Genomic DNA, 27,638 nt, shown 5'->3' on the forward strand with positions numbered 1-27,638 from the left:
AGAGTCTGTCTGAGCTCTGGGGAGAGCAAGGGCATATCAGTGGAGTCAAAGAAACCATGTAAATCTTTCACATTAACAGTGGACTCTGATGTATATAACTTAGAGTAAAATGAAGAAAAAATGTCATTAATCGCCTTCTGATCCCTAGTCACCACTCCATTGTCCGCCTTTACGCCAGTTATAATTTGTTTAGCCCTAATACCACGCAGTTGAGTGGCCAAAAGCTTACCGGTCTTTCCACCATGTTCGTAAAAATCGCTCTTATTCCTAATCAGACATCCTTCCACTTGTCGAGTGGAAAGTAGATTGAGTTTGGTTTGTAAACTTAAGCGTTCTTTATATAGTGCCGGTGATGGTGACTGAGCGTACTGCCTGTCGATGTTTAAAATCTGGTCTGAAATAAGCCTCTGTTCCCGCTGTGCACACTGTCTTTTAAATGCTGCCACTGAAATGATTTCTCCTCTCAGAAATGCCTTCAGGGCTTCCCACACCGTCCTGTTTGGCATACCAGGTGTTCTATTCTCGTTAAGAAAAATTTTAACTTTAGAAGAGATGTTAGAAACAAATTGTTCATCCGTGAGCAGCAATGGATCCAATCTCCAGAGCTTTCTCACAGAGTCGCAGCCTTGAAAAGCTATTTTGAGCACAAGGGGGGCATGATCCGAGACAGTAATACTTTCATAGCTGCAGGATCTTATACTATTAATTAGCAAATTGTCAATGAAAAAATAATCTATTCTAGTGTAGGTGTGATGTACATGTGAGAAGAAAGAATAGTCTCTACCAGTAGGAAACAGAAACCGCCAGGGATCCGTAAGACTATAATCTTCAAGAAAAGACTTGACATAAGTTGCAGATTTATTAAGAGTAGCCGGTTTGGGGGATGAACGATCTAAAACCGCATGCAAATAAAGATTAAAATCGCCCCCCAAAATCAAAGAGTGACTATTTAAGTCCGGGAGGTGTGAAAACAGGCATTGAAAAAATTGCACATCATCAAAATTGGGTGCATAAAGATTGGCCAAAGTCACAAACCTGTCGCAAAGTTTGCCAGACACTATTATAAACCGTCCATTTTTGTCTGACACAACAGTAGATGAAACAAATGGGATGTTCTGATCAATAAGAATAGCTGTACCCCTAGCCTTTGCATTAAAATTAGAGTGAAACATCTGTCCTGACCAACATTTCGCCAGGCGTGAGTGATCTGAATCCTGCAAATGAGTCTCTTGCAAAAAAACTACCCCGGGCTTAAATTGCTTCAAGCGTGATAAGACTCTCTTTCGCTTTATTGGGTGGTTCAACCCCCTCACATTCCAGCTAACAAAGGTAAGATTACCACTCATCGAGGAAGTCCCACATTATTATATGCAAAATTGCCCAAGGAGGGAAGAGAGGGGACGAAAACAACAGCAGCAACAACAGCAACAGAAAACATATCAACCAACCCCGCCCCAGAAAGAAAATGCAATACAATAACATATCCCTGTGTAAAAAAAACAAAACAAACTAAAACAATACCACCCACCAATATCACCCCAGCAGGTTGCATTAAAAAGCAACCGCGTAAGCCCCTGCTTTCTTCCCATATTAGTCAAGAGCTCCCCGTACCACTAGCATCATACCTACACCCTTGAATATTGGCCCCTAAACTCGAACCAGGGTCTCAGTTTTCAGGCCACGAAGAAAAGAAATTAGAGAAAACAAGAACAAATCAGCCAAACAACGAACCAGTTTTAACTTAAAACGAACAGCAAAGAATATACTGCTATACCAACATCGCGGCTGTATAATCTCAGTCACAACGAGGACGCCCCATAGGGTAGTCCGACCTGTTATAGTTATAAATTAGGGTGAGTGCTCTGACTGGCTACAGTGTCCAACTCAGGATGGAGAGCTTTGGTTTTCTTCCATAGTTTGAATGAAACGAGAGGCCTCCTCAACTGACTCCAATCACCGAATTTTCCCATCTGGAAGAGTAATACGGAGCCTGGCGGGGAAAAGGAGGGAAGGACGGAGGCCTCTCCGGTATAACTCGGCCATAACATCCTTATACTGGGCTCGCTGCTTCTGGACGTCGGCGTTATAATCCTCATAAAACTGGAGTTTATGTCCACAATACTCCAACGTCCCTCGGCGTCTCCGTGCTTCCCTCATCAGCAGCTCTTTGAACTGGAAGCGGTGGAAGCGAATAATGACTGAGCACGGCCTCCCATCAGGGCCCGGTTTGGGCAAAAGGCTACGGTGGGCTCTGTCAAGCTCCGGAGGAGATGACAAAGTTTGTGCACCGAAGACCTCCACCAGCAGCCGGGAAAAGAACTCAGTTGGCCGTGGACCTGGCTCCACCGATTCCGGCAGGCCCGCCAGACGTATGTTCTGCCGTCTGCTTCTACTCTCCAGGTCGGAAAGTTTAGTTTTGAAAAGTTTGTTTTCCTCCTGTAGTGAATCATACTTAGCTTCAAGCACTGCTAAACGCTGAACCACATCCGCTGCGTTTGATTCAAGCTCACCAATATGTAGTTCTTGATTTGCAACTTCCGCTTGAATCTTGTCCAGCTTATCATTAATTACATCCGATGTAGCCTTAAAATCTGCGGCTATGGCTATTCTGTGCTGTTCGAGCAGGGCGACAAGTGCCGGGTTCAAGGCTGCGCCAGCGTCCTCTGCTGCGCCAGCGTTAGCACAACTCTCGGCAGTAAGGTTTTTCTCGATCTGTCTCCTTCCCTTGGACATCCTTCCAATGTAACACTCATAAATGACCCGAAAAGTTCGTATCTGACAGCAAAATGGGGCTCGGAAAGTACAATTTTGAAAAAGTTAGGCAGGTGCTAGTGGCCGACACACCTTACTCCATTGCCGGAAAACGGAAGTTCTAAAGGAATAGAAACTAAGGCTGATAACATGCAGGATAGGCTTTATTATTTCGAGCAGTTTACTACAGGACAGCCCAGAATTTTAGTGAGAAGTTGCATGCACATGAGTCCACAGACAGCTTATGTTGAGGCAAAAAAGCAGCTTGAGTGGAACTTTGGTAACAGAGCAAAGATAACATCTGCATTTATAGACAAGGCTCTTAATTGGTCAGTTTTAAAGTCTAATGATGCTTCAGCATTACGAGCTTCTTCTTTCTAAGAAGCTGCTTCAACACAATGGATGAAGCCGGGTTTCTGGATGAGCTTGAAAATTCAACCAATATGAGGATTCTTGTTTCAAAGTTGCCTTTTAGACTTCGTGATAAATGGCGAATAATAGTCGTTGATATAACAGAAAAGTGCAATCGCAGAGCAAGATTTAAAGATCTTCTTGATTTTCTTGAAAAGCAAACAAGAGCTGCATTAGATCCTGTTTTTGGAGAGAGTCAAAACACAAAAGAAAAGATGGCTTCAAAACCATCAAAGACACCGTTTAAAACTAAAAGCAGTAGCTTTGCTACTTCTGTTGCTGTAGTTTCAGAACAGAACAATGACAAACACAAACTGGAACGGATTCAAATAAGCCATGAAGATAAAGGGTTAGATCAAACTCAGTGCTTGTTTTGTAAAATCATTTTTTGGACATATGTGACTCATTCAAACTAAAAGCCAACAAAGAAAAGGTGACATTCCTTAAGAGTAAAGGTTTGTGCTTTGGTTGCTTACAGAGAGGGCACATGAGTAAAGCTTGTCCACATCGTTTGACGTGCCACACCTGTAATAAAAATCACGCTACTGTTCTCCACATAGACTCTAAAGAACGGCAGTGGCAAGCAGCTAAAGCTGAATGTAAAGAGTCATCAGTCTCAAATGCTCTTGTTTCTTTGAACTTTGGTAGCCATACTGGGGCCGGGTCTAATGAATGTGCCTTGTCAGTTGTTCCAGTAAAAGTGAAGTTGGAAAACGGGACGAAGGTTGTGGAGACGTATGCCTTTCTTGATCCTGGCAGCTCTGCAACTTTTTGCACTGAGGCGTTGATGATGCAGTTAAATGCATCTGGAAAGAAAGTCGAAATCATGTTAAAGACTATGGGTCAGGAAAGGCCAGTAAGTAGCTATAAACCTTTTGGTATGGAAGTAGCTGCTTTAAAACAGAATGAGTATTTGAGGTTGCCTGATGTGTATACTCAAGTCTATTCCTGTCTCTGAAGAAAATATCCCTAAAGAGGAAGACTTAAGAAAATGGCCTTACTTAAAAGATGTTGAGTTACCACCGATAAATGCTGGCATTGGGCTGCTTATTGGTGTAAATTCTCCCAAAGAGCTGGAACCTTGGAGAATCATTAACAGTGAGGGTAATGGACCCTATGCTGTGCTAACTCGTCTTGGTTGGGTTGTCAATGGGCCACTCAATCAGGGTAGTGAACAGGATGAGCATGATGCTAGCTTTGTCCAGGTAAACCGCATTTCTGTAAGTAGTTTAGAGGAAATGCTGGTTATGCAGTATAATCAAGATTTTGTGGAGAACCAGTGTAATGAGCGTGCAGAAATGTCTGTAGAAGATAAACAGTTCAAGAACATAATGTCTGAGTCAGCTGTGCTGTGTGTCATTATTGCTTGAAATTACCCTTTCGTAAACCTGAAGTAAGAATGCCAAACAACAAGCAGGTGGCTCAGCAGAGGGCGCAATATCTGCTAAAACGGTTTCAGAAGGATCAGTTATTCTTTGAAGAATACAAAGAATTCATGCACAATGTTAGTATGGAGGGACATTCAGAAACCATACCACAAGAACAGTTGAAGCATGAGGAAGGAAAGGTGTGGTATATACCTCATCATGGGGTCTACCACCCCCGCAAGAAAACACTGCGTGTTGTGTATGATTGTGCTTCGACATTTGCTGGAACATCACTGAACAAAGAGCTATTACAAGGCCCAGATCTGACTAGCACTTTATTACACTGAAAAAAGTCTAACATGCAGTCATTCATTCAATCTAATAAGTGCCATTCAAAACAGAATAAAATCATTGATTTGATTGTGAAACCCTTTCTTTTTGCATTTTAAAATACCACTTTTGATTTGGATGAAACTAAATATCTGTACAAAGGACACAACGCAAAGTTTTTGATTTCTCTCAAAACATATATTTCTTTTCATGTTGAACAGATAACATCTTTAATTTGAGTCAAAGTGATTTGCACTTGAACACGCCCACCAGAAACCAGAAACCGGGACCCATTTTTGTTCTGCATGGCTGCTGGAAACATCGTGTCACATCTTTTGTCATGTTTCGGCTGTGTGGCCGGCAGGGAGAGGACCCAAACGCAAACTCGTAGACACAAGGGATGAACTCAAAACCACAGCTTTATTTGCTGGCTGGGAAAAGCATACAAAAACAACCTAAACTAAACTGGAAAATCACAAACTAAACTCACAGAGAGACACAGGGAGATCCACACAGCATGAGGGAGAACGCGACACAGAACTGAGGGAGACGCAGACCTAAATACACAGAGGGTTAACGAGGGAAGTGGGAGCACACGAGGAACACAGGTGACACTGATAATCATAACAAGACGAGGCAGGAGTAACGCAACACTGACGGGAGACTGTCAAAGTAAAACAGGAAGTACAGAGGTTCAGACAGGAGGAGAGAGAGCACAGGGAGAACACAGACATAACGGGCTGGGGAAAATATGGAATAAAACACAAGGAGAGACGAGGGCTCACAGATACACAGAGGGGCACACAGGGGGTAAGAGTAACCGGGGGGAAAACACATAAGGAGCAAAGTAACAGGGCAGGAACCATGGCCTAAATACAGAACAACATACTAAAAATACAAGAGAACCAAAAATGCTGGGCCAACATGGCCCAGGATCATGACATCTTTGATTAATTTCATCTGAAAATAAACGTAAGTAAAGCCAAGTGTGTTACAAAAGCTTTTATAATTTGTATTGCCAAAACTGCAGAAAATAACCACATTTAAGCTGGGTCGACAGCCACCCCCAATTTTTGCATGATTGTAGCTGCTAGCTACAAGCTAACTAGCTATCCGGCACGACGTTAGAACTGGTTACCAGCAACCGACCATCACAGTCGGGAATGCAAGTTAGGCAAAAAGCCGTTTTTACCAGCCGTTTTTTTACTAACTAGCTAGCGTTACCACGATGCATCGGTGGTGGATACAGCTAGCTAGCATAAGTTCATAGTTCATAACATTCATAGTAACTCCGTGCTCCGCTTTGTTTGAATTTTTCTGGTGAGCTCGCGGTTTCTAGACACAAGCTTGTGTTTGTGCGCGCACGTTTGTCTCTGTCTCTCTTCATATAAATATCTGTGTGTTATGTGTGAGTACACCGAGCACAAAAGATAATTATTAATGTGCATGATTTAGAGACAGAAATAACACGCCAGCATATAAGATCAATGACATAAGACTAATTCCTTCAATTGACTTTCAGGCGCGGCTCGGAAAAATGTGCATTTTCTGAAGAAATTTTAATTTTAACAGCAAAAAATTGACCCTATGCCAAACTTAGTCGCTAATGGCTGGTCTGTAGACTGTTTGGTAAACCTAAATCAAATTATAGTACTAGCTTTTTACAAGGATGTGTATGTCATGTTACGTATTTCTTGGTTTTTCTATGTTATGTGTTTTATAGAGAAGTAACATTATTATTTTTTTTTTTGTATGCTTTCAGAACCACAGATCGCTCCATCCATTCCGTGGCTGAAGCATACATTTTCATTTAATCTGAACAGGTATCATTTTGCATTTACACTGCACATCCTTTTTAAACATTTTATAATAATCTAGACCCTCCCTCATTATCCTCTCATTCACCTTGTTGATGTGTTGGCATTATTGTGTGCAATAATTGCTCTCTCGGCTTCACCCAGGTGTGTGCTCAGTGCTGGTTGTGTAGGGAGATGTGCCCCATTTCCCCTTTTCTAGTCTTCGTAATTGAAAAGCACTCTGAAAATCACTTTTGTAGTAGTAAGTAATATTGCTATTGCATTAGTTACATCCGTTGTGTGAGTTAGTAAGAGATCCTTGTCCACTAATATCCTCTGTCCAGTTATAAATGCAGCACTGTCAGCTGCTCCGCTGTTCACACCAGATGCATATTTCTCCACAACGGTCCAAAAGTGCTTCTGTTCATCTGTTTATTCAGAGCTTAACCCCCCCCCCCACACACACACACACACACACATTTACTATTGCAGGCCGTGAGGTCCCGCAGCCTTGCGCACCTGCACCTGTGGGCAGAGTCACATGAAATTAATTTCAGCCAATCACAAAATTCAAATGCAATAGCCACCTTTCAACCCTAAGAGGGCAGTACTAAGACATTTTTAGACCAAAAAGTGTAAAAAAAATTTAACAAGTTTACATGAAATTGTAAAAGAAATGCCCAGTAACTGAAAGGTTGCATAGGTAAAGACTCACTAATACATTTTATAAGCAGAAAAAAGCTGTTTTGAGGTTGAATTGCTGTTTAAGTAGTGCGACGTGTCAATCACAGCTCAGCCTGCCACCCACATGAATGCTGATCCATCAGGCACCGCCCCCTTCTGAGGCATTTCTTCAAACAGAGTTTGACTAGGGATGTAATCTTGGGGGGGAATTACTCTCAACACAAAAGGAAAGGCCCTCCATTATTTTCTCATTCTCATACTGATGGAAGGGCTGGTCAAATAAATTGTCATTGCAGCAGATGGACAAATTCATTTTTGGAATTCTATATATCGAACCAATACAAACATTACCTGTTTGGGAATTTAATATATTCCCTTTGTTTCCTCAGTTATCGGATGTGGAAATGCAAGGACTGCAGCCTGTCATTTTCAGGAAAATCTGAGCTACTACAACATTATCGACTTGATCATCGGTTTCATGGCAGGCACCGTCCTTACCCATGCATTCATGAAAATTGCCCCTGTTCATCCAGGACATGGAACGGTCTACAAAAACATCTAGCTAGGAACCATCTTTCTCAGGAGTCCACACAAAAAGCCTCTTCATTCAAGTGCTACATTTGTGACCACAATCAGCTTTCCACAGAGTATGATTTTTTTCAACATATCAATCAACATTTAAAAAAAAATGAACTTGTCTCTTGTATGTTTAATGGTTGCTCATACAAAAGCAATATATATGGCAGTTTCAAGACCCATAAATGGAGAAAACATAATTCATGCACTGTTAAAGACTTAAAAAGTGGAATATTTGTCACATCATCTATCAGCTGCTATCCTACAGACTCGTTGAACTCTGAATTGGATGAGCCAACCATCACAGACTCAAGAGATTTTGAAAAGGAAGTTGAACTGAAATTAGCTTCACTTTTACTTAAATTGGAACACACATACTTAGTTTCCAGTACAGCTGTGAATGAATTGCTTGAGGAGCTACATCTTATAGGAACTGTCTCTGTGCGAGTTAGTCAAAACACAATTAGTCAGTTTTTGGGAGATAACAACTGTCATGTGGAAGCATCTGTGGTTGAAGAGCTAGCCACTGCACTTTGTTCTTCAAACCCAATTCAAAAAGCAATAGTGAAACAAGGTCCATTGTCTACTTCTTGGAAGCGCAAATCATATTATAAAAGAGAATTTGGTGTAGTGTCACCAGTGGAATATATTCTTGATAAAAGAAAACAAAAATCACTACAATATGTATCTGTGCTGAAAACATTGCAGCAGCTTCTAAGTTCAGATACTATTTTGTTAAAGACTGCCAATTTGAAAGAGAGATATGAGTCTCCTCTGAGTGATAAAGCAGTTTATAGTTGTCCCTTTGATGGTGAATTTTTCCGAAACAACAACCTTCTGTCTCAAGACTGTGCAATTTCAATAAATCTCTATATCGATGGTTTTGAAATATGTAATCCAATTGGGACATCACGAAGAAAACATAAAATCTGTGCCCTCTATTGGACCTTAGCTAATCTGTCCCTTGGTTGTCAATCTTCACTGTCATCGATACACTTGGCTCTGCTGGTCAGAAGTGATGATTTGAAGGTGTATGGCTATGAAGCAGTGCTTGAGCCTCTCATTAGTGATTTAATTTCCTTGGAAAACCACGGTGTGTTTTTGCCAAAGTTAGGGAAATTTGTTAAGGGAACAGTACAGTGCATAATAGCTGATAACCTTGGAGCCCACGGCATCGCTGGATTTGTTGAAAATTTTTCAAGTGGTCATCTGTGCCGATTTTGTACAGCTTCAAGATCAGAAATTCAAACCAAGGCATTAGATAGTGGCATTTTTATTTCAAGAACAGAAGAGATTCATTCTGATCATCTTAAAATCATAGAGGAAAAATCTCTGGACAATTTCTGTGGTGTAAAGAAGAGATGTGTCCTTGCTGAGAAACTGAGTCATTTCAAAGTAACTACTGGTTTCCCCCCAGATCTGGTCCATGATCTATTTGAAGGGATTGTTCCTGCAGAGATAGCTCTATGTCTTTCCATCTTCACGTCTAAGAAATATTTTACACATGCATATTTAAATGACTGTATACTGAATTTCCCCTTTAAGTGGACTGACAAAGTAAATCGTCCCCATCCAGTGCCATTGAACTTTGTATCTCGAAAGACAATAGGTGGCAATTCACACGAAAATTGGAGTCTGTTAAGGTTTTTCCCCCTCCTTGTTGGCCAGAAGGTGCCTGCTGATGAACCTGCATGGAAAATATTGACAGATTTAAAGGATATTGTGGATATAATCGTCTCACCTGTTCATACAGAGGAGTCAATTGCATATTTGAATTTCAAGATGTCCGAGCACAGAGTGCGACTCAAAGAGGTTTTCCCAGACTACAACTTGCTGCCTAAGCACCATTTCTTGGAGCATTATCCTCAGCTTATTCGTCAGTTTGGACCATTACGCTGTCTGTGGACTTTGAGATTCGAAGCCAAGCACAGTTTTTTTAAAAGAGTTGTTCGATACACAAAGTCTTTCAAGAATGTGCTGTTATCTTTGGCAGAACGACACCAATTTCACATGGCACAGCAGATGTTGATGTACCCTAACAAACCTCTCCTGGAAGTATCAAATGTTTCAACTCTTTCTATTGATGTGTTGAAAGAGGAGATTGCACAAGCAATACGGTTGAAACACCCAACAGTGGACCATGTGTGTCTGGCAAAGAATATCACTTACAATGGATTCAACTACAGAACTGAAATGATCCTTGCATATGGATCTTTGGCTGGGATCCCTAAATTCACTGAAATCATCCACATGTTGGTTCTGAAGGACAAGCTGTTTTTCATTGTTCGCAAGCTGAGGGCGTGGCATTGGGAGCATTTCAGGGCCTTTGAACTTCAAGTGAGCCCCAACAAGGACATTTTGCTTTTGGGGCCAGATGAACTGACAGATCCATATCCATTGGTGGATTATACTGTAGGAGGAATGCGTTTGATTACCTTAAAGAGATATATTCAAGTTTAAGGTCTGCATTGACATAGGACTTACAATTTTAACCTGATCATCTTTATGCCAACACAAGGAGATTGTAAATGGGAACTAATGCCTCCTCCCTCCTTTGCTCCTTTTCTATAGATATCCTGGACGTGTTTTGACATTAAATTCCTGCGCTACATAAGTAGTTTGTGCACAGTCTACACCAACCCTTCAACACGCACAGGTAAGGTTACAAGTTGTGACTTGTAACATTTATTCCTAACCTGGTCTTCTCTTGCCTCCTCTGATCTCCATGGAAGAGCATGTCCACAAAAAAGTCAAGGTTGGACTTAGAGCACACTTTATCTTCTGTGCAATACAGGCTAGAAAAGTCCATGACATAACTGGACCACTTTTGGCTTTGTAAAATGTCCTTTGTATAGGATAAGGTGTGGTTGTACACACTAAACATGCAATCCAAATTTGCAGTCTTCTGTGACAGTACCCTTATAATATATGTTCAAAAACGTGCAGTGGGAGCTGATACTGTGTTGTCTCTTTCCTTTGTGTTATTTTATGTTGTAAGTTTTGTGTACACTAGCGCTGAGAGGCAACTTGATCCACAAATATGGCAAATCCCATACGACTCCTCATTTTGTTGAGTGACAATAGCTCTGAGAGGATGGATCTATCAAGGGTGCCAGACACAGTTGAAGAGCTCATTGAACAAGTTAAAGAGTCATGCAAAGTTGCTGGAGGTATCAGGCTGCAATATAAAGATGTAGACTTTGGTGGAACATTTGTGAACTTGAACTCAACCTCCATGATCAAGGATCTTACCACCATCAAGGTCATACAGTCTGCTACTGAAACATTAATTTTAGAATTTGTAGAAAGTGACCTAGATACAAGCTCCATCTCAACACACACTGATGACACAGTCATACTAAGCAGCAGCTCCTCTGAGAAACTCCGCACAGAGCCCTGGCCAAAGGAGTTCAACATCCCACAATTCTCTTTTGAAACAGAAGGTCAACTTGAGAAAGGGAATGCGGAATACACAAAGGACCAAACCAGGCTCACACCTACATCAAAAATGTTGTCCGACATTCTGGAAAGACTGGCAGAGAAGATTTTCTCCTACAAGGCGTACCCCAGTGATGCAGACCTGATTGACGTTGCGGAGGCTCTGACAAGGAAACATCCCTGCTTGAGGCAACCAGACTCCTTCAATGAGAGCTACGGATGGAAACTCAGACTAAAGACTAAGATGAACAATTACCGCACTCAGCTTAAGTCACATGGACTTTCATCTGAGCTCTTAGTAAATACCCTCAAATCAAAGTCACGAGAAGATCCTTTTCCCAAGCCAGCCAAGAACAACAAAAAGGCAAGAAGAGGTGAGGCCAATTACTATCCTCAGACCAGCAGTGAGAATCCAGAAAGCCTAGAACTAGAGCGAATATCTCTCCTGACTGAATTAAAGAAGAGAAACAATGAGAAAACTGTACGAGAGAAGATGGCCAGGACCTTCGAATTCAGGAGGAAAGAGGTTGTGGATAAGAAGCCTGACATCAAGAACCTCTTGGAAAGATGGCCAGGTCTATTTCAGATGGAAGAGGTATAACTTTAACTTTTTTGTACTAATGCCTTTTATCATAGTTTGGAAATGGGAAATATATGTTTTGACTTTTTCTTGTTGGAAGTTGGTCTTTAAAAAAATATATTGTACACTGTCTACTCATGTACAGATTAATGCAGAGTTTCTGCGGGTTACTGCAGTTCCCCTGCTAACCAGATTCATGGCCCAGCTGGACAAGCACTCCCCACAGCTACTTAAAATAATCAGAGAGAAAGGAGGGACAACCAAAGCAAAAACTGCCATAATCCTAGAGTTTCTTGATCAGGTAGGGTGTATATAATTAACTATTAACATGACAGTTAGCATTTTAACCCCTGTATCTAATGAGAATTTGTATCCTGTTACAGTTTTATTTTGGTAACGTCAGTGATTATGGCTGTGACCTTTTAAAATGTTGAAAGGAAGTGTGGGCTTTGTCCTTGAATGAATGAAGAGATTTATTGTCATTATACAAGTACAGAGCACAACTACAACAAAATTTATTTTGGAGACACATTTTCACTCTCACTCGCCAGATACACATACATACATATATACGTATAAACTTTTATTTTGGAACAAGAAAGCATATGCCGCTTTTCCACCGACAGAACACGGTGTGGCTCAGTTCACTTTAGCCCCCTGCGGACGCTTTTCCACCGCCTTTACACCTCATTGGCCCGGGTGTGTGTGGTGCCCACGTGATGTGATATAGAAGTGCTCCCACAAAAGGCTTTAAAAAAAAACTCCCAGCAACCATAATCCATTGACTTTGGACCATGGCGACTTCCTCCACAAGAACCAAAAATCAAACCAATCAAAATGAACCACAGACAGAGCAAAGTACAAAAACACACGTATATCGCGATTGTTGTTGTTCTTCGGGCTGTGACGTTGCGGACAAAGACTTTTGCGCGCGACTTTTCATAGCCAGATGGGTTCGCCCCTGTTCCCAGTTACGTCCGTTTATGTTTCCACCGCAACAAGCGAGTTCATCCGCGCTAAACTGAACTGCTCTCAAGCGCACCGTGCCGATTTGTCGGTGGAAAAGGGGCATTAGTCACCTCATGAGGATAGAGAGGTGAAAAAAAATTCCTCTCACACAGCATACTCACCATATTGCATAGTAACAATTTTAACTGTTCCTGCAGGATGCTGATGCTGACATTAGGAGGGAGTGTATACTTAAATCTCTCATTATCTACCTTGGAGAACGTGTTGAGGACTTGATAAAAGAATACATGGTATATCCATATCTGTTCTGTCTCTACATGAGATGCAGTCTCTTGATGTAAATTTGACAACTCTGCTATTAAATGCAGTGATTAATGTAGAACAGCAACGATTAATCAACTCATCAAGTTGATATCTTAGGGTTCTGTATTGTTTTCTTTTTTTTCTTGGGCTTTGTGGAACATTTATGAAAATGTTCCACCATTGGTTTAATTTAATGATTATGCAATTCACAATCTGATTAGTCAAATAATTGTTCTAATAGTCTGTGACCAAACAACTATCAAAATAGTAGTTTATTATGGTCAAAGATTTATCAGGTGTGCCAGACTTCAGTTCTTCACTTGTACATTTTGTTCCATATTTTACCTCAAGATATCCCAGAAAGATGAAGCTGAGGAAGAGCTGCAGAGTACCACCATGGCACTCTTCGTCTTCAGGGACAACTCAAGCCTCCTACATCAGCCTCGAGACATCGGGATAATCATTGATGGTGTGGAAGTCCTGAATGAGTTGCCTTCTGTGGCAGCTGGAGTGGCAATGGTCTTTGGACTCTGTTATGCTCTTAATATGGAATATCCACGAGGATTCAGGTTCACCTTTGAGGCTCTTCAAAAGATTATGATGGAGCTTGACTTTAACAAGATGACCTCTAAGATTCGCAAACTTAATTGTGAACTTAACACTGCACAGTAGTGTGTTTGCATGCATGTGTGCATGTGTATGTGCACATGCATGTGCATGTGTGCTTGGTTATTTTGCTTGGTTGGCCTGCAGTGGTATTCCACATTCAAAAATTATTAGAACACCCATTTGAAAGGGAGATTTAAGTTGATTTCATTGATACATGTGTAGATATTTTTTTTACATTGTACAGGCACAGTGCACATATAAAAATTTTTGAGTACTTGCAAATTGGTTTAAAAAGAGTTTTGGTTTTATGCCAGTTTTAGACAGGTTGCAGGTTTTATACCAGTTCTAAAAAGATTGCAGGTTTTATACTGGTTTTCAAAAGATTGCAGGTTTTATAAAACAAACATTTCTCTAATCATTTCTGCCGTAGCACTAAATCTTTATATTACTAATCCTCTCTATTGATTATAGTTAAAATGGTTTGGAACAATAAATAATTTTGAAATAATTGGTTGGCCAACTGTCTTGTTTTTTATAGGAAATGCAGAGCATTTTTAAACTGAAATAAAATGAAATGTAAAAAATATAGTTTGAATATATGTAAATCAATTACCCAGCTTCAACACAAACATATTAGTTCATGTTAATTTGGTTCGATGTGAATACATTAGGTTGGTTAAATTTCAATATATTAGCTTGGTTCAATAATTAAAATATGGTTCTATGTAAAAAAATCAATTTGGATCAATGCAAAATTTAAAGTTTCAGTCAAGTCTAGTAATATTGTTTATATCAACATAAAAGTATCAGGTCATATCAAGTGACTCAATTTGGATTCTATGAAGTCAAATATTTTGGATGTGACCATTGGACATAAATTTTTTTAAGTTGAATAGGGTTTTTCTTTTTACAGTGTAGGTGTGCTGATTCACTTTCGGCAGGGTCCAATAGCGCTTATGACAGACATTAAAGGGATGTTTCATCAGGTCAGAGTAGCTGAGGAACACGTAAATTTTTTACGTTTCCTCTGGTGGCCCGATGGTGACATCACAAAACAGCTGGTGGAACATCAAATGTTAGTCCACATTTTTGGTGCAGTATCCTCCCCCAGCTGTGCCACATATGCACTACTAAAGACTGCTGATGACAACCAACATCTGTACCCAGAGGAGGTTATACGTACAATCAGGCACAGTTTTTATGTAGACGACTGTCTTAAATCTACCCAGTCTGTTGAGCAGGCCATCTCACTTTATCAGCAGCTTACTGAGGTGTGTGCCAAGGGGGGATTTAAGCTCAATAAGTGGGTATGTAGTGACCACTCTGTCTTCTGTCAGATCCCGGAGGAAAATAGAGCCACAGGTGTAAAGATGCTGGACCTTAGTCGGGACCAGCTTCCCACAGAAAGAGCTCTCGGTGTACATTGGGATATTGAACATGATGTTTTCACATTCAGTATTGTGAACAAGGACAAACCACTTACAAGACGTGGTATTCTGTCCAATGTCAGCTCCATTTACAACCCTTTGGGTTTCTTAGCTCCAGTCATTCTGCCTGCAAAACAAATTCTGCAACATCTATGTAAACTGAGGTTTGGCTGGGATGAGACAATACCAGCAGAAATGGTACAAACTTGGCAAAAATGAGTTGAGGATTTAGTTCTTCTTAGCAAGTTTAGTATTAGTAGATGTGTCACACCCAAAGGATTTGGGGAGATAAAAAGTGCACAGCTGCATCACTATTGTGATGCCAGTGAAACTGGGTATGGTGCTGTATCATATCTTAGGCTATCTAATAGCAAGCAGGAAGTGTGTGTTTCCTTTATTATTGGTAAAGCAAGGGTGGCGCCGTTAAAACAAGTCACCATCCCACGCCTCGAGCTGGCTGCTGCAGTTTTAGCTGTGCGCTTGGACAAAATGCTATCAGTTGAACTTAAGCTTAATCTGAGTGAATCAGTCTTTTGGTCTGACAGCACAACTGTGCTACAGTACATTGCAAACACAACCACACGGTTCAAAACATATGTAGCTAATAGAGTTTCCATCATTCATGCTTTGACAAAAGTTGAGCAGTGGAGGTACATTAGTTCAAAGCTGAATCCAGCTGATGCAGCCTCTCGAGGAATGACGGTTGGCTGTTTCCTGAAATCTTCCACCTGGATCAGTGGTCCAGAATTTCTCAGTAAACCTGTTGTTCACTGGCCAATAGGCAAGAATTATGTATCTGTCCATTTGAAAGCTGACCCAGAAATAAAAGGGGAGGGCATGATGTGTGCAGCTGTGCTAAAAGAAGATGTGTGTCCCACTACTAAGCTGCTAATGTACTTCTCCAGCTGGACAAAATTAAAAAGGTGTGTGGCATGGATCCTGAAAGTAAAAGAAAGACTTAAACTGCAAACAAAGAAAAGACAGAAGTTGCTGGACACGCACTGTGGAAGTCAAAGATGTGCTAAACAAGATGATAAATGGAACGCTCTGCTTAAAACAGATGATTTGTCCATGGCTGAGGAAGCTATAGTGAGCTTTGTGCAGAGAAAACATTATGATGATGAAATGACTGCCCTAAACTCTGGCACTGTAAGGCAGTCAAGTCATCTTTATAAGCTTGATCCTGTAGTTGCTAATGGTGTCCTGAGAGTGGGTGGAAGACTGAGCAAAGCAGATTTACCTGAGGAAACAAAACATCCTGCAATTTTGCCAAAAGAAAGCCTTGTTTCAAAGCTTATTCTTCAGCATATTCATGAAAAGGTTGGTCACAGAGGAAGAAATCACATGCTTTCAACCCTTCGCCGTCAATACTGGATCCCTCATGCTAATTCAGCAGCTAGAAATATAATCAGAGACTGTACAGTGTGTCAAAGACAACGGCAAAAGCCAGGTGAGCAGAAAATGTCTGATCTTCCTATTGACAGAATCTCAGCTGATCTTTGTTAAGGTTCAAAAATATAGGGAAGTAAATACAGGCAGAATGCAAGTAACCACACTGGTCCAAAGGGTAAAGACGATGATTTTAATGAAATGACACGCGTGGGAGAATGAGCTGACTCTATGAGCAGACAGCCCCAAAATCTCATCCTCCAAACATCAAAATACAGTTTTATATGCATCAGAGTATATTTTGTGACGCCCCCTCATTGCGTCAATCACAGACATCAGTTTCAAAACCACAAATGTTCTATTTGATAACTTGAGACACCATCAAAGTACACTGGCCTCCATCCTCTCCCCGGTGGTTTCCCGCAAGCCAGCTCAGCTCATCTGCTTCTTCATCAGTCACAGGAAGCATGCTCAACTTTCACCTACACCCTAACAGTATGTGTATGTATGTGTGTGTATGTCTGTCTGTGCGTGCACAGAGTGTGCATATGCTCTCTGCACCTTAGTTGACCTCGGCTTAGGCAGCCAGGCTAAGGCCATCCTGTGTGGTGATCTTAACTTCTATGTAAAATATATAAAACAAATGTTTCAATCTAATACCACTACTTAAAACTTAATCAAAGCTTAATCAAAGATATAAATGCATAAAAGATGATAATAGCATCATCCAAAATGCTCCTCAGACTAACTTTCACTCAGACTCTGGTTTCGGTTTCACTTCTGCAGAAGCATGCAGTTTCCTGTCTCATTTTGGCACAGAGTATACTTCCTGTCCCTGCAGCTCAGCAATTTAAAGTGATTCTTACTAGACCTGTACTAAAGGCTAATATATTTAAACCTATGAATACAGTATCAATACTTCAATAAATGTGTCAATGCAAAGACTTGCTATATGATTATGATGCAACAGTAATGACAGTAATAACAAAATAACAAAATAATAAAAATAGAATTAATAAAAATAAAATAATAAATGGAAATAATAAAAATAACCAAAAAATAAGACTTCCTTCCCAACAATTCCCCTCATAACCTCTGGATGTTATCCAGAGGTCACCAAAACAAATGAAAGCATGACCGAAACTAAGAATTCTAAGAGTAGATCCACCTTAACTGTAAGGGATAAAAACACCTTCTCCCTACTATGCTCTTCCCTCACTTATGTCCATCAATTCTCTCCTTATTCAAAAGCATGAACCTAATAATGTTTTGACTTTCTGACTTTTGTTCCTATATAATCTTAAACTTCACTCATCTCAATCTACAGCATTTTAACAGTCTTAAAGCACTGATGTCATACTTTTCCTGTTGTTCACTCTATTCAACGTCCTGTACTGTCACAGCTCTAACCTAAAATCACCTTTCACAAGAGAAATCATCATAAACACTTATTCTACTAAAGGATCAAAGAAAAAACAACCATTTTAATCAACTAAGTGTAAGCATATAATCCATTGCTCCTGAATAAATTTCTAATTTATACTTTATCAGACTTAACCAAAATATCTAAGCTTTCACCTTTTGCTTCTGTTTTTAAAGCAAAAAACTTCGTCACTTCAACAAGCATTTGTTATTCTATAACTGCATTTTATATAATAAGACTAATTTAGCGCTGCATGTGTTATCTCAATATTTTACATGTCACCCAGTTTAGTTACAAGCAAAACTCCTATTCAGCTAGATGCTAAATGGATTTGAGGCCTTTGGCCTGGAATCAATACTGTCATGTGTGGTTATGGACTCTATATGTCTGTAAGCGTGTGCGGCCTTCCATGCTCTGTCATCTTGCACAATAAATTGCTTGGACATCGCGCCAAACAAAGCTTCTGACCTTCAGTTATTGACTTGAGCAACATTTCTTTAATAAGCACAAAATGCAATGTGTATGAAATCATTCCTGTGTATAATCTATTCCTTTTGGGGCAGCGGCACTTTTAACCTTCTCATAACAAGCTCTCCTTTACCCTAGAAATAAATCTTTTTAATATCTGTTTTTTAAAGCCTGCATTATAACAACTTATTCTTAAAAATCAAAAAGAAATCACACATTTTCCTACTCGTAAAATCTTCACTAATCTTCCCCATTATTATTATTATTCCCACAATTTCCCTTTTGGTGTACAACTTCTTATGAACACAGCATTCTATCTTCTAAACCAAATTCAGTTCATTTTAATCCTGTCTTTAAAAATAACAATTCCTGCCTCAGTGTGACCATATATAAATTATCAAAAAAATAAATAAATAAATAAATATCATTACATGATCCTAAAACTTATTTCAATCCCCCTTTTTTATTTTTGGACACATCACCTGTGTGTCCAAATAAAACTCAAAATGCATCACCCAGGCTTAAGAAATTAAAGGGAAAAAAGGTTAGTCATATCATCTCTCCAAGCACCTCAGCAATGTGCAATCTTCCTCTCAAGTATTCGGCTCCGACCCTGAAAACCTGTGTTTAAGGAATAAAATCAATTTAATCATTATGTCAAATCTTCTCAAACTCCTTGTTCCATGCAAAGTCTGGATCCTTGGAACTTCCTGGAAACAAAAACCTGTACTTTACATTTCATAACCAACTCTCCCCCTTTATGATCCAATCTGTGTTATAACAAAAATAAAACTTAAAACAGAACAGTTATCAATCATGTGTTACTTCAGTTAATGGTAACATGAGTTATATCAAAAAATGTTTCCCTTTTAGCACTTAGCATTTTATAATCTAATAACATGATCTAACCCCAAACAATAAAACAGAAATTCACTCAAAGCAAACATCACCATTCCCAAATTTACGTCTTCCATTCCTGTTTGTCAACCTTCTATTTATCCCCCCTTGGTCCAATCACTCGCATTCACTCCCATGCATTCACACATGATATCTTGCTTATAGTGGAGCTGTGCAAAATCAGATGCTCCACAATAGCAAATTGAGCTCATTCGTTTATTTTATTTTGTTTCTTCTTTCTAAGAAAATAGTTCTTTATGGTTTTGACTGGATTGAATTGCTACAATCCTTTTAGACAGAGACTCACAACCAACCAGGTCCCCACGATGGACTCCTCTTCAGCCAATTACAATCTGAAAAGCCCACCTTATATTTTGTTCTCCCGAGAATTTCGTCAGCGCTGTTAGTTCACTCTCCTCCAGGCCTGCTTCAAAACAAAAATGAGAAAAGAGAGCTGGTTGTTAGCTCATCAAAACACAAAACAAAAAAGTGCACTGTTACAAAAATAATTGCCCCCTTAGACATGTCCATGTTTATTAAAACTCCCTCTATTAAAAATAAAAACAACAACCTCAAAAATCTGACACAATCTTAACTGTCACCCGTTCAACTCACTGAAACTCTCGTCAAAGCTGCACCGTTTTACACACAACAATGGTCCCCCTTTACAACAACGTATCATCACTAAATTATAAATTTCCTGTCCAAATCTGCACCTCTGAACATACCTGACCAACCGAATCAATTATCCTGTTACTTTACCCTTATATATTTCACCAAATAATCCTCCCCAGTCACTGCTCTGTTTCCTCAACTGAAAGCCTCCGACACACAGACACACAGGAAGTGTGTTCGTCACCACTCACTCCAGCTAATTTGCATACTGAGTCATATCTCAACAAGTTAACTTGACAAGAGAAATACATGTTTAAACCTTATCACATTCTTCAATTATTTTCATTTTCTTTCTATACTAATCACTTGCTTTGATCACTCAGTACGAGAGCACTCCTAACTCACTCTTATAAAAACTACTTTAATCACTTTTCTTTTGTTTTTTCCATAACTCACTCCCCTGTCATATAACTTCTTTGAGTCAACTTCAAGCTTTAAGTCTATTTATTAAACATTCACACCATTCTATCACTCATACAATTAGCAAGCTGATTAAATTGCGTGTGTTTGTGTCCTTTAGCCAAGTTTAATCACTATCTTTGCATTAATCTTCAAGAGCTTGTCTCTGTAAGGTTAGTGCATTTTCTGTTTGTATGTGTGGTTTTGTAAATGTTTCTTTGTGATCTTTGTGATCTTGTAAATGTTTCTTTTTCAATGTTTCAGACTCCTTTACAATTCTCCACTTAAACAGTCAGTTTTGTCTTTAGCCAAATTTGCTAACCCAAATTTTGATTCCCCACCTTAAATAACAGCATCCCTTGTCGTCAGCCAGAAGCCATGGCTTGCTTGTGACGTTCAGGAACACATGACGCTGTAAACAATTCAACCAGAAACTTGCTGAACATTTCCAGTAATGTTAACCTATAACTTACTTCTGACCGCTGCTGTGGAAAATTGATCCAGGTCTGCCCTGCCCCTGAAAATAACAAACTGAGACATTTTCATTATTATCATCATTGCTTAAACAACTCATTTCCTCTCTCTCTGATCAGAACTACCTACTGATGCCATGTATGTAAGCGTGTTCTTCCTTGCGTTATGTGGTCATGTAAATGCAGTGTAAGCTGTTTTCTTCGTTGCATGCCTTCATTGTGTTCTTCATTGCATTTTTATGTATTCATGTTAATATACACTAAGTGTAAGCTGTTTCTTCATTGCATCTTTCTCTGAGTTCTGGATTCAAACTATCTCCCTTCTGATTCATTCCAAAAATAATTTCACATGTAACAATTTGTGCATGTGTGTTTTCTATTCATTAATATAGTTGTCACTTATTTTCTTTCATTATTTTACCTTTTCTATGGTTTACCTCTTTGTTGTGATGTGGTGGACCTCCCTAAACCATCATGAGTCCAAGCTTCAATTTCAATCCAATCATATCCTGTATTCTCGCAGTCAAACTTGTCCTGCTTCGCCTGACACCGGTCCTTTTCCCTTTTTTTTTTTTTTTTTTTTTTTCCACAGTGTCCTTGTGTGGCCTTCAAAGCTCCAACAAACACAGTCTGTTTCTTCTCTGTTTTGATGTTTCAGTATTCTTCTTTTAAGTTAAGTTCCAGCCTGGCAAAATATCACATTCAGTGCCTTCGACTCAGTGCCCCCCAGTCATGTGACACTGTTCTTCACCAGCGTCCAGTTTCCCCGTGCATGTTTTGTCACGTGGTTTCCTTCATTCTGCTTCTGGAGTCGTCATACAGTCATATTTTATTTGCACTGTTTTCTTCTCCATTCATCTTTTCAGTCTTCTCTCTCAAGATTACCTCACGCATGGCAAATATGAGAGTCAGTGCCTTCAAGCAGACATATCCCACTGCTCCTTACCAGCAACTGGGCATATTGCATCACGTGCTTTCATTCATACTGCTGGACTCATCAGTCGTCGTCAGTGTTAATGCTTTCACTTGCACTGCCTTTTGGCTGCAGTTCATTCTTCCATGATGTTCTGTCGGTCCTCCTCATGAGATTAACTGTCCTTTAAGCTTCTTCTCAGAGTCCGGACAAAGTGACAGGTGAAGCTATCAACTTTTAGCCAAAAACTGGCTTGTTTTCCCAATTGTGTTGATCTATGCTTTTGCCGCTGTACTCAGGGTTCCAGGTTGAGAGAACTCCACCTGTATTAACACACTAAAGCATACAATTAATATCCTTTTCATTTCTTTTGGGTTTTTTTTGTTTTGTTTTTTTTTAAACCTCCACTTGCTTCATATGCCTAGAGTTTAACTCGTCTGTCTCTCTGTGTGCTCTCTTGACACACTCAGCTCCTTTTACGGGCATGCATTTCCTGTACACTCACACACACACACAGCCATATTTCCTGTTTCTTCAGACTAATCGAACTCTTTTGTTTTTTCTTTGTATTTATAGTCTACAAACCATCAGTAATTCTACTAAACAATCTGAAAACAATACAGCTTTATTTCACTCACACACTTTTTAAATAGAGCTCTTTGGTTCATTCACGCAATGTTTCATAATTGTCTCACACACAATGCCTCTCCTTTCACACTTCCTCCTTCTCACTCACTCTCCTAAAAAAAAAACTTCCCTAGAGTTATTATTACCTATGTATTGTTTAGTACAAATCACACAGTCACTCAAATCCAATACTGACAGCATTCACACAGTTAAAATCACTCAAAATACGCTCTCCTAGGAGTATTTTAGACATGCTTTTCATAATCAGAAAAAGCAAGTCAAAGAAAAACAATTGAAACCTCTAATCATTCTCACAACACACACATAAACTGGAAAAAATAAAACACACCAGCATTTATGGCTCAAGATAAGTTACTACTTAAAGCAATATGTTGGTCTTAAGTACTGTACAATGCACTCAATATATATCAAACTCAGGCAATTACTATACACCCACTATAGCAACTCAAAACTTTATTTATAGGCCTCTAATAAACATAAATGGCGTCTTAAACACACGCATTCAACAATGTTTGCAGCATTATTTGTGAAACCAACGGTGGTTTAAGAAGGTCACAGCTTACTCATTTGCATTTTCACATTCACACACACACAGTCTCTTTTATATTACACAGACGTCTTTTAATTACAACTGCACAGATTTTAAGGCCTCTTAACACCTACACAATTTTGACATATTTACGATAACCGCCCAGCGGATAAACCCCAGGTTTTTTACGATCAATTTACCAGTCTCGGTCCCGGACCGTGGCCCAATTCCTAGTGCACTAACACAATTTAAAAGCGTCAACCAACCCAAACTTTGCCTGAAGCTCTATTTTAGCATTCCACAGCCAAGGCTTCCTCGAAGTGTTAAGTTAAAGTTACACGCCCGAAAACCCGGTTTCTACTACCCAAAAAAGCGCAACCTACTGTCCTGGACAGTAAAAGTGATCCAATCACTAGCTGTTCTGGAGTGCCCCAAATTCCACAGTAGCCAGCTGACTATCCCTCATAGAGGACAACGGCGCGCGTCCGAACCGTTGGCAAGGGTTACCTCTGAGCAATGCGCTTCCTAGGACCCAGTCCCGTCCTAAAATAATTTAATTACTTTGAAAACACCCCATAAAATCACACAAGCAATTCTATTGATGTCCAAGCCCGGCTTTATATTCAATTGAGACTTAGCTGTCACAAACTCTCACCAATTACCTATAACTCTAAATTCACTCTGCAGTCCAACTGCTTCAAATACACTTATTCTCTTTAATCATTCTCACCATGTCATTATCTTTACTTCAACTTCAACTTTAATTCTCATGAGATTTTCATCAAAATCAAAACAGACATCTACCAGTAATTTCAGTGAGTAGACTTTTAATTTTGTGATGTCCAATCTGGCACACTTTGAAATTCAACAGGTGGTGCCTACCTTTTGTTGTATGCCGGCTTGTCACTCACTTTGACCACTGACCAATGCCTGAGCGCCTGACGCCTCGGACCTTTCTCCGTCCTGTCTCACTTCCCCCCTCTGACGAGCCCCCAAATGTTAAGGTTCAAAAATATAGGGAAGTAAATACAGGCGGAATGCGAGTAACCACACTGGTCCAAAGGGTAAAGACGATGATTTTAATGAAATGACACGCGTGGGAGAATGAGCTGACTCTATGAGCAGACAGCCCCAAAATCTCATCCTCCAAACATCAAAATACAGTTTTATATGCATCGGAGTATATTTTGTGACGCCCCCTCATTGCGTCAATCACAGACATCAGTTTCAAAACCACAAATGTTCTATTTGATAACTTGAGACACCATCAAAGTACACTGGCCTCCATCCTCTCCCCGGTGGTTTCCCGCAAGCCAGCTCAGCTCATCTGCTTCTTCATCAGTCACAGGAAGCATGCTCAACTTTCACCTACACCCTAACAGTATGTGTATGTATGTGTGTGTATGTCTGTCTGTGCGTGCACAGAGTGTGCATATGCTCTCTGCACCTTAGTTGACCTCGGCTTAGGCAACCAGGCTAAGGCCATCCTGTGTGGTGATCTTAACTTCTATGTAAAATATATAAAACAAATGTTTCAATCTAATACCACTACTTAAAACTTAATCAAAGCTTAATCAAAGATATAAATGCATAAAAGATGATAATAGCATCATCCAAAATGCTCCTCAGACTAACTTTCACTCAGACTCTGGTTTCGGTTTCACTTCTGCAGAAGCATGCAGTTTCCTGTCTCATTTTGGCACAGAGTATACTTCCTGTCCCTGCAGCTCAGCAATTTAAAGTGATTCTTACTAGACCTGTACTAAAGGCTAATATATTTAAACCTATGAATACAGTATCAATACTTCAATAAATGTGTCAATGCAAAGGCTTGCTATATGATTATGATGCAACAGTAATGACAGTAATAACAAAATAACAAAATAATAAAAATAGAATTAATAAAAATAAAATAATAAATGGAAATAATAAAAATAACCAAAAAATAAGACTTCCTTCCCAACATCTTCCACCATTTACTTATGCTGGTGTTGATTATTTTGGACCAATAGAAGTAAAGAGAGGCAGGAGTCTTGTTAAGAGATATGGAGTTCTTTTCACATGCCTAACCTGTTGTGCAGTTCACCTCGAGGTTGCACATTCTCTTGATACAGGTTCCTGCATTAATGCCATCAGGAGATTCATCTGCCGCAGAGGACAAGTCAAAGAAATCCGGTCAGACAATGGAACCAACTTTGTCAGCTCAAATCGTGAGTTAAAACAAGCTATGTTAGAGCTAAACCAAAGTAAAATCCAAAAAGGTTTAGCACAGGATGGCATAAAGTGGACCTTTAACCCGCCCTATGGGGCCCATCATGGTGGAGTATGGGAGCGCTTGGTGCAAGAAATAAAGAGAATATTATGCTCTATCACAAACCAGCAAGTACTCGATGATGAAACCTTACATTCAGTTTTGTGTGAAGTGGAGGCTATACTGAATGACCGCCCAATCACACCTTCTTCTGATGATCCCAGTGATGTAGAAGCACTTATTCCAAATCACTTGCTCCAATTAAAAGGCAAACCTGTGCTGCCACCAGGTTTATTCAAAAAAGAGGATCTGTATCTGCGAAGACGATGGAAACAAGCCCAGTATATTGTGGATCTATTCTGGAAAAGGTGGGTGAAAGAATACCTTCCTACGTTGCAGGAACGACAGAAATGGAACAAGATTCGTAGGAACTTTTGCATTGGTGATGTTGTGCTTATTGTTGATGGAGCTGTACCAAGAAATTCTTGGCCCATTGGCCGCATCACTGAAACCATGGCCGATGCACACGGAGTAGTTCGCCGTGTTCGAGTTAAGACACGAACAAATGAGCTGGAGAGGCCAATCAACAAAATATGTCTCCTGGTGGAGGCCATCTAGAGGAAACAATGAATGTTTGCCTCCAACTGAGCCAAGTTCTGGAACCTCTGGCTCTACATTTACACTGACACTCACTTTGCTCTACACTCCATTATGCAACATACACCTTTTTTCAATACACACAAAGTAAACACCTGAACAATAAAGACTTGAAATCATAGAACATTGACCTTTCCTTTTGTTTTGTTTTTTAAGAAGACATATATGGACTAATGAAGAAAATTATTGGTATTGCATTTTGTGATGGCCACCTAGACAGATATAATTCATGTTACACAGGAATTAGGGGCCGGAATGTTCTGGCCATTTTTGTTGAATGTTTATAAAATGCAATTTGTATTCATTTTAGTTTTTTCTTTAAAGTTGTAAGAATATACTGACCTAGTTTTGTTATGTAAATTTGTAATTAATTTTTGGAAAAGTTTTTTGGAAAGTGATTGGTTTATTAGCTTATGAACCCTCCCATTAATCAGGGGATTAAGAGCACCCTGGAGGGGTGTGGTAAATGTTTTTGGTTTTTGTTTGCCAAATGTCAGATGGGAAGATGGGAGGGTTAGAAAATGATTTTTTGACCAGTTCTGAAGTTGTTAAAGCAAATTAAGCTAACTTTCGTTTAATTTTAAGTTGTAAGAAGTTATTTGGTTGATTTTTGTTTATAATTTTGCACGAAATAAATGCCATATGATTTTTAAACAATGGAGTCAGAAGTGCGTTCCAAAAACAAACCTCCCGGTGCCACCCACGGCCTTTTCTTGGACTTTTTTGGTGTTTGGAACATAAAAGGCTGCGATCATCTGTGAACAGCACTGGGTGGTGGACCGGTCAGTTCTGGTAGGCTATAGCAAATGCCAACTGGGGTCAAATAGAGGATATTGGGCCCTCAAGTCACCCTCATGAAGTCTGTTTCTGATTGGTTGGTTAGAAAAGGACTGCTGGAGGTCATTTTGCAGTTCGGCCAGTGTGATCCTGCTCCTTCTTGTACAAAGCCACAGATATTGGTCCTGTTGATCAGTTGAGGGCCTTTTATGGCTGTGTGCAGCTCTCTCAGTCTCATTGTCCTGGATTTTTGACCAAGCATTTTGAGGTGGTTTTTTTGGACTCAAAGCTTTGTTTTTTGGATTTCAAAGATGGTTTGACGTACATGTTCTGTATTATTTTGTTCTGAGTTCAGTATTCACTAGTGCTTCTGAGTTTTTTTTATATATATATATCTATATATTTCTAGTTCATGGATTCCTTTTGTGTGCAAGTCTCAGTGATTAGTCCTGAGCATCCCCTTTGTTTAGCCCTTCTTGTCTTCGTTTGTGTTTTGCCTGCTGTCAGTGTCAAGTATTTACATGCCATCCTGAGGAGTTGGACTACCTGTTAAACCTCTGTACCACCTCATGCCAATGCAAGAAAAAAAGTCAAGGAAGAAAAAAGAAAAAACAACAGTGACATCAAAGAACTGAAATAAGTTTAATATCACCATCTGTGTCTCTGTGACCCGGTTTTGCGAGCCGTAATTACATTTACAGAAATCACAAATGCAAAGTATGAAAGGAGTAGAATAATTTCTGTACCTTTTACACATGAGAAATCAAGGAAAAATGTTTTCCTACTAATAAAAGCGACATTAAATACATACATACATACATACATATTGAGATCAGGAGCACCGCAGATAATCATCTGAAAGTTAGAAGTCACTAATAATGAGGATCATCAGCTCCCA

At 39.7% G+C, this 27,638-nt stretch overlaps 1 protein-coding gene and 1 long non-coding RNA gene across 2 annotated transcripts in view; both read left to right on the plus strand.

Moving 5' to 3' along the window:
* LOC134637343 (GTPase IMAP family member 8-like) overlaps positions 1-27,638 on the plus strand; it is a 67,112-nt gene that overhangs the window by 8,212 nt on the left and 31,262 nt on the right. The gene's annotated exons all lie outside the window — the stretch shown is intronic.
* Positions 12,179-13,957, plus strand: LOC135933620 (uncharacterized). Its single transcript, XR_010573852.1, has 3 exons — positions 12,179-12,234; positions 13,100-13,192; positions 13,557-13,957. It is a non-coding gene; the product is annotated as an uncharacterized LOC135933620 (long non-coding RNA).

This window comes from Pelmatolapia mariae, linkage group LG10_11 (genome assembly GCF_036321145.2).
Source record: "Pelmatolapia mariae isolate MD_Pm_ZW linkage group LG10_11, Pm_UMD_F_2, whole genome shotgun sequence".
In the NCBI taxonomy this organism is placed as follows: domain Eukaryota; kingdom Metazoa; phylum Chordata; class Actinopteri; order Cichliformes; family Cichlidae; genus Pelmatolapia; species Pelmatolapia mariae.